At 45.3% G+C, this 8,785-nt stretch overlaps 1 long non-coding RNA gene across 1 annotated transcript; it reads left to right on the plus strand.

The window, feature by feature from the left end:
• The first annotated feature begins 92 nt into the window (after positions 1-92).
• On the plus strand, positions 93-6,842 carry LOC138753218 (uncharacterized). Its single transcript, XR_011351039.1, has 4 exons — positions 93-260; positions 3,422-3,504; positions 4,882-5,037; positions 6,607-6,842. It is a non-coding gene; the product is annotated as an uncharacterized lncRNA (long non-coding RNA).
• Positions 6,843-8,785: the final 1,943 nt, after the last annotated feature.

Consider the following 8,785-nt stretch of genomic DNA (forward strand, 5'->3'; position numbering starts at 1 on the left):
AGCTGGACCTACTTGACGGAGGCGGAAGGATATGGGCGGCGCGCCTCGATTGCCCGGTTGGCGCGCAAAGGGTGAGGGGTGGGGGAGGGGTGAAGAGGGAGGGAGCCCAGCCTGTGCTGCGCGCGCCGATTGGTCCAGGCGTACCTGCAATGAGAGAGCGGATGGGCCGCGCCCTGCCATTGGTTGCCGCGCACCTGCAATGCGTCAAGGCAGCGCTGCCCGGTGATGGGCGAGAGTGATGGCGGCTTCTGCCCGTTCAGGTAACCCAAGGGTTGGGGCTGCGGCCTCCGGACGGGCAGAGGCGAAGAATGATGACTGCAGCCTGCAGGAAGTTGCCCTGACGAAGTACACGGGGATTTCTTGAGGAGAGAGGAAAGGGGCGGCTCTGAGGCTGGCAGAGGTGCGATGGGCCGAACGGTCTCCTGCCCATCCACAAAGAAGGATTTGCGCATCAAGGCGTTCAGAGGAACAGCAATTTGACTTGGAAATGCACACAAAAGAGAAAAGTGACACTGAGTGGTTCACTTTTTAGTGGTGTGAATTGGGGATGGATTTCAGCTTGTTTATTTTTTGCAAACTTCTTTCTTTCTTTGGCTTGGCTTCGCGGACGAAGATTTATGGAGGGGGTAAAAGTCCACGTCAGCTGCAGGCTCGTTTGTGGCTGACAAGTCCGATGCGGGACAGGCAGACACGATTGCAGCGGTTGCAAGGGAAAATTGGTGGGTTGGGGTTGGGTGTTGGGTTTTTCCTCCTTTGCCTTTTGTCAGTGAGGTGGGCTCTGCGCTCTTCTTCAAAGGAGGTTGCTGCCCGCCAAACTGTGAGGCGCCAAGATGCACGGTTTGAGGCGTTATCAGCCCACTGGCGGTGGTCAATGTGGCAGGCACCAAGAGATTTCTTTAGGCAGTCCTTGTACCTTTTCTTTGGTGCACCTCTGTCACGGTGGCCAGTGGAGAGCTCGCCATATAATACGATCTTGGGAAGGCGATGGTCCTCCATTCTGGAGACGTGACCCATCCAGCGCAGCTGGATCTTCAGCAGCGTGGACTCGATGCTGTCGACCTCTGCCATCTCGAGTACCTCGACGTTAGGGGTGTGAGCGCTCCAATGGATGTTGAGGATGGAGCGGAGACAACGCTGGTGGAAGCGTTCTAGGAGCCGTAGGTGGTGCCGGTAGAGGACCCATGATTCGGAGCCGAACAGGAGTGTGGGTATGACAACGGCTCTGTATACGCTTATCTTTGTGAGGTTTTTCAGTTGGTTGTTTTTGCAAACTAGGCCTCAATTAACCTCTCATCTGAAAGGAGCAACATCTTACATCTGCCTTGACTCCTGCAACTACCAAAGGTGATGTGACTTCATAAAGGCACTGTTTGACCTGCTGAGTTTCTCCAGCATTTGTGTGTGGTTCTCACCCCCACACCTAACCACAGACTCCTGTTACTCCAAAGGTGGTTCACCAATTATAGGGGTGTGTTTCTCCACCCACCACACACCCTGCTCACGTTCATCTTGATGCACTCAGTGAGGTGACAAGGAAGCATGTTGTTTTTAGAACAAAGTCTGTTAAGGTTATGGAAATTAAGCATTTCGTCATGAAATCCTGAAACACCCCCCCCCGCCAAAGCAGGGCTTCTTCATCGGGACTGCAGCACCACCCCCTTCTCAAGGGCAATTAAAGATGGGCAATAAATTCATAGAAATTGAATAAATAAAGGTTTGCCCTTTGTGGTTAAAAAACACACTGACTTAGAGGTTAATAGCCACATTTAAGAGATGATGTCAATCAGCTGATTGTTCTGTTCCACTGCAGTTTGGAATACAAGCTTCTTGTGTCTGCGCTGCTCCGGGCACATTTTCTGAGCTGAGGCAGGGTACGGAGACTTGGCGGCACGTGAGAGAGCATGCAATGTGTGGTGGGCATTGTCGCAGATTGCAGTCGAAGTTGGGAGACGGGAGGCAAGGATGGAGTTTGATGGTAGGGGTTGCAGGCTCCTAACTTCGTTTTTATGGTGGTCAGGCAGGAGTGAGACCCCAAATAAACCCTAAAACAGTGAGTGGGTGCTTTCCAATGAATCAGTGAAAATCAAACCAACAGTTACATTTTTCGAAATTATACGTGACACACAGAATACATAAATCACAAAGGAGATACGAAGAAAACAGAAATCTTTCCACCTTGTTTTATTTCCTGTTCAGTTAAGCTGTACGTTGGACAACATAATAACTTTATTACAGTAAGATACAGCTTGATGGAGCACCATTATTAACATTTTATTAGGTAATAGTGAGGCCTTCGTTAAGGTGGGTTGATTGGTTTATGCATGGTAACTGATAGCGTCAATAAACCTCAAAAGGCAGATGAAGCAAATGTTAAACTTTGGCTGTCGGAAAACATTTAAAGACTATGTTTTGGCGTATGCCCCACGTAGTAAATAATACTTTTTTTGAGTGCATCTGTCACCCCACTAAAGCAAAAATGAAAGCAGTGCTATTATTTCACAATAGTTTCTTAATGATGTGGATCTTAGCATTCAGAGAATCGAGGGACTTGGTCATTAAAGGGAAAGACCCCATTAGGTGCACTCCCACTTAGGAACTGAGTAATATTCTCAGCATTACATCCCATTCATCTTTTATAGTGTCTAATTTATCAGCAATCAAGCTATTAGAAAATCTACCTGTGAATGCGAGGCCACAGTCCAAAAGTGTGTGTGGCCTCCATCAGTCGTGGTCGACTATGGGTACTGTGCCTCTGGAGTGTCCTCTCCAGGGTGCAAGCTAGGGCAGAGTTGATATGGAGGTCCATCTGTTGCCCATGTAGTGGGACCCCCCACCACCACCTCCATGCTAATGACAGGTCCAAAGGAAAGTCAATACAGTTTGGTGCCAGCAGCCTAGCAGGAGTTGCAGTGCTGGTGCTGGGTACAGCAGTCAGCCGCCTTCGGGACTCTGACTCCAGATTTTTCCTCAGGGTTTACTCCCAAAACCTTTCCCGTGAGCGGGTATAGCCAAAAGGCAGCGAAGGTTTGATATCAGTTTTCCCTCTCCTAGATTAGTTACCATCCGTGGTTAATGAGCCCCATCTGCCCGGAGCAACTGGTTTCAGGTGCCATTTGCCTGCTTTTCCCCCTTCTCCTGTCAGTGAGAACAGCTCCGCCGGGCATAAGAACTACGTCACATGTGAAGGCCAGGAGTTGGACCTGGTTGTCAGAGGCCGTTTGAGTCACATGCCATGAAGAGCATTTGTGTAGCAGTGGGAGCTCATCCCCACTACTATCCGTTGGCTATGACATCCTGTAGAGCCAGTCCAAAAGTATTGTAAATATGAATTAAATTTTGTACAATTTGTATATTGGTTCCAAAGAATTACTTTTATATCAATTGTGGAGTCCAGTATATTTAAACCATTTCTTTGTTTCAGTGATTCTAGGTTCCCTCAATGCTTCTGTAATTCAGTCATTATGAATGCGAAAAGTGTGCATGCAATCTCCAATCTATTCTCAAGTAGGTTGACAGGGAAAATATTACAACTGGTATCTTTTTGATTAGGGAGTGGGAGATAACTCCAAATACTTCAGTGTGCAATCAAGGGCAACACCCCAATGCTAACACTGTGGGTGTTTGCTTTCCTGAAGTTGACACATTAAACTTAGCCTGTGCTGTCAGGTGAATGTGAAGAATCCCCCTGACGATATCCAGGGAAATTCTCTGTTGTGCTTTAGTGCCAAAATTTATCAACCACCATCTCCAAATACAGGTAATCTCATCATATGATTGTTTATGGGGCCCAGCTGTTCTGAGCTAGATTTCAACAGTTTACAAAGGGTGGGAGAGACTGTTTAAAAAAACCACTTCAGTGTTCATTAAGAGTTTTTATCGTATACATGTCCATGTACAGATGCATCAAAATTCCTGACATTTATAACTATCACATTCTGTTAAAATCTCTCACCTTTCCTCTCTCCTGTCCTCCTACCTTTTGGCTGTTGGTCTGTACTCCTCCCCCTGCCCATTCTTCCCAGCCTTCTAATTCATCCGCCTGCCTGCTTTTTTACTCATACCTTGAAGAAGGGCTCAGGCCTGAAACGCTGGTTTTATATCTTAACCTCCCATGGACCTGCTGAGTTCCTCCAGCACTTCTGTGTTTTTATTATCTTAAGCCCCTCTACCATATCTCATCTTTTAATACTCTTAGAAACTGATTTCTGCCATTATATTTTATCCTTTTCTATAATCCTCCGAGATTCCATTCAGTGTTTGTTCCCATCTCCCACTTGCAAAATGCCTTGGGCCAAATTACTATGCTAATAAAGTCTTGTTGTTTATAAGGGCTCTGCATTAATAATGACATCACAATTTTTCCATAAGCACACACAAAGCTATTTTCTATTTGGCTATCGGGATATCAGCTGCACTTTAAAGCCTCATTTATTGCCAAGCCCCAGTTGCCCTGAGAACATGGCAACAGAAACTGTTTGTTTAACTGATTGGATTGCCAGTCCACAATGGGAATTATGAAGGATCAACTCTCCAGCTTGCGGGAGATGGGGTCAAGACGAGGGCAGAGAGGGAGCACGTGGAGCAGGTCGCCATTCACCCAAGAGAATTTAATGAAACTCCCCTGTGTCCCAATGAAATCCCTGCGAGGCAATCCATTTCTGAGCATGCTGACTTTACTGTGAAGTCAGCCGACGCAGCTAATTCAGCCTTGTGGTCAATTCCTGACCTGACAGTGACTTTATGTCAGCCTGATTGTGGACATTCTCCGCAATAAACGGCAAACGCCTCTGCTTAATTTCTTTCTAGTCGGTTTCATTTTGGGAATGGTATGGGCATAGTTCAGCAACAAGACTGAGATGCTTTTTCATTCTCTTTTCAAAGGTTCGTGTGGCTTCTTCCTTGATGCAACCTCCCACTCCTGTCACCTCCCACAATCTTCAAGTCTAGACTTCATCGTGGCCACATTCGCAGCTGACTAATTATTCTATAACAAGCAGATCCTTGGCAGGATTTGGCTTTCCCTTCAAACTCTTTGAGGTACATTGATTAATTCTTCCAACAGAAAGAATACCAGCCAGGAGCGATTAATTTAAATAAAGTAAAAAACACAAAATTGGGGAAGCTCAGCAGGTCAAACGGTGTCCTTTATATAGCAAAGGCAAAGATACAGACCCGACGATTGGGGCTTGATCCCTTCATCAAAGTGTGAGGAAATGCCGGAAAGCGTCCGAACAAAATGCTACATAAAGGACACTGTTGGACCTGTTGAGCTTCTCCAGCATTGTGTGTTTTTTTTACTTCAACCATGGTTCTACAGAATTTTGTAATTGAAATACAAGATTTTTTTCCCCTTCTACTATCATTAATCTTTCAGACTTTTCTTCCATCTTCAGGATGAAAGGTGGAAGAGGTACAATTGCTGACAGCGTGAACATCTAAGTACTGCAGCATTGCAAAAAAACTAAATACATTTAATTCCTTTAATAAATATTTTCATGTTGCAAATGTTGATATATGATTTTACTTAATCTGCATAAATATTATAAAATATTAATACTTCCAATTGCAATCATTGCTAAGTAATTTTTAATTCACTTATAACATGCATGGGCTTTCTGGCTAGGTCAGCATTTAATGCCCGGAGAAAGTGGAGATAAGCTACTTGCTCAAACACTGCAGAGAGAGAATTGATGGTATTTCTACAGTGATGTTGAACAGAGGCATCTGAAGGGCTTGGCTTGTCAGGTCATCTCTGGGAGGGGGCTTGTTCAGGTTCAGTCACATTGCTGCTGCTTGTATTGGAGTTACAAATAGCCATATCAGCTTAAGGCAACAGATTCCTTCCCTAAAGGATATGAGTGAACAAGCTCGCAATTTATAACACTGATTAAAAAAAAACACTACTACTCGAGATTTTGCTAAAATCAAAGCAAAAAATGCCTGAAACCTTCAGCAGCGAACAGATCATTTGTGGTCAGAGAAGTTGCTGATAGTAATTTGATTGAACATTTTTTTAATAGAGACTTCCTTGTAATGATGAAGGGCCTTCAACTTGCATCAATGCTGCCTGACCCACTGAGAGCTTCCAGCATTTTCTGTGCGAGCGGTACATTGACACGATAATGCATAATAAAGCAGCAAAGGGAACTTTTGCCGGCGTTTTCTCATACTTTGATGAAGGGCTCAAGCCGAAATGTCAGTTATGTATCTTTACCTTTGCTACATAAAGAACACAGAAATGCTGGAGGAACTCAGCAGGTTTCATAGCATCCATACGAGGTAAAAATATACAACTGATGTTTTAGGCCTGAGCCCTTCTTCAAGGTAGACTTTTGTGTTTCACTTCATAATAATTATTAACAATGATTATTAGCCATACCTTGAACTGTCTTCTGCTAATAGTAAATGATGAAAAGAAAAACGGACATAAGATGCTCTTTAAAGACGTGAAGGAGAAATCTGGTGGAGCATTCCTTAAATAATTTTGGTTTGCATCTTTACATATTTATTTCTTATCGTTGAAACATCTCACATTCTTTACACTTATTCTGAAGACAAACAAATCAGCACTGAGATGAATGACTGGTATCTGTTTCTGTGGCACAGGATGATGGGAATGTTGGCCCACAACTCCAGGAAAACTTTACACAATGTCATGAAAGGATTTCAGTTTAACAGCTCCAACTGAAGGGCTGGCAGATTTAAAGATATGCTTTCGCAAACAGTGGATGCAAAGAAAGGAGCCTTTATCTAGACTATACAAAGCTTCTGTGTAAACGCTCATTGAGCAACCGTTGACCAATTTTATCTCTAACCCGTCAATAAGTTAACAGTGAAATAAATGACAGTAACCAGTTTTTATATAATGACTTCATTATTGAGCATTTACGTCATTGATTATATTTGCTATTAAAACATCTCTGGCAGCACTTTCACCTAGCAGATGATGCTGTTAGTAGCTAGAAATGGTGTTGGATTCTTCAATATGTTACATGCTTAAAATGGCTAAAAGGTCCACACAAGGTTAATGTGCTTAAGAAGTACTGTATGAATGATTGAAATGCATCACTCTTGAATTAATTCAGATTTTTTAATACAGCAAGCAATTAATTGTTAGTTTTAAAGAGCTTAATAAATTAGGAACAGCTCTGGCATATTGAACCTAAAGATGTAATATTTTTGTAGCTCAGAACCAGGCCCTTCAGCCCACCATCTCTGCTGACCATCAAGCATCATTTACATTAATTCTACGCTGATAATATTTATTTTTCCCCACATTACCATCAACTCACCCCATCCCAAAATTTCCACCCCTCATCAACACACGAGGGACAATTTGGGGGGGGGGGGGTGCAATTAAGATATCTATCTGGTATTTTGGGATGTAGGAGGAAACTGGTGTGCCCACAGGAAGCCCACACGGACACAGTGTCTGTAAGCTCCTCACTGAGGACACGATCTAACCATGGTGGCTGGAGCCATTCTACTGAACCACCCTGTTCTGTTTGTTAATCTATCCAAGGTTTGAGGTGCATCATCGCAAAGCCATTCTCATTGGTGAGGTAGTTGGGTGTTGCTGACCTTGTGAAGGAAGGGAGAGAACAGGGGCCTCACCCACTGCTGGTTTCTCTTGGTTAAAATCCATTTATGGACAGAGGAGGAGATGGAAGAGTTCCTACTTCTCCTAGTGTGATAGTACAGGTCTATCACCAATGTACATAGTGTATATAGTTACTGTACCTAGACTGTGCTTACAGCGATTGGCTGAGAGCTAAGCCACTCCTATTGTCTGGGCCTTAAAGGGTTGTGTCCCTAGCCAGGTCGGATCATTCCGGACTGGTCGGCCACCTGTGAAGAGCTCCGGTCTTTTGCTAATAAAAGCCTTGGTTTGGATCAACAAGTCTTTGGTTCTTTCGACGAGCTCTACAATTTTATTAGCAAAAAGACCGGAGCTCTTCACAGGTGGCCGACTGAGAAATTGGTATAGCCGCCCATTCGCTTCAAAGGCCGTGAATGGTCGGTCCTCGCAGCGGATCGGGAGCTGGTGGTAGGCCGAACGTAGGTCAATAGTGGAGAAAATGCGGTACTGGGCGATCTGGTTCACCACATCCGTGATGCGTGGCAGGGGGTACGCATCCAGGAGCGTGAAGCGGTTAATGGTCTGGCTATAGTCGACCACCATCCGTAGTTTTTTTTCATTCTTGACAACCACCACCTGGGCTCTCCAGGGGCTTGAACTGGGTTCGATGATGCCCTCATCCAGCAATCTACGCACCTCACTCCTAATGAATTGCCTGTTTTCGTAACTATATTGCCGACTTTTGGTGGCCACAGGCTTCCAGCCAGGGGTGAGGTTTGCGAAGAGTGCTGGCGGGGCAATCCGGAGTGTGGAAAGGCCGCAGGATTGGCCCCGGGGCATGGGGGCGGGTTGCTCGGGTGCTTCGGGAGTGGGGCGATGGCAGACCGAGAGGGGGGCGTGGGGTCCCCCAAAGTGTAGGGACACCGTTTGGAACTGACACTGGAAGTCTAATCCCAGCAACACTGGGGCGCACAATTGGGGAAGGACGAATAATTTGAAGTGGGTGACCGTCACACCCTGTACTTCCAGCGTGGCGATGCAATACCCCTTTATCCCAGTCGAGTGCGACCTCGTCGCTAATGAAATCCTCTGGGTAGGGGGTCCTCATTCATGAGTGCAGAGCTGCAACAGTACCTTCTGGAGTGTGGTATTGCTTCAAGCAGGACCACGAGCTATAACCCACGCGGTAATGGCCAGGACGAGAGG

The sequence above is a fragment of the Narcine bancroftii genome, chromosome 2 (assembly GCF_036971445.1).
Source record: "Narcine bancroftii isolate sNarBan1 chromosome 2, sNarBan1.hap1, whole genome shotgun sequence".
NCBI classification, from domain to species: Eukaryota; Metazoa; Chordata; class Chondrichthyes; order Torpediniformes; family Narcinidae; genus Narcine; species Narcine bancroftii.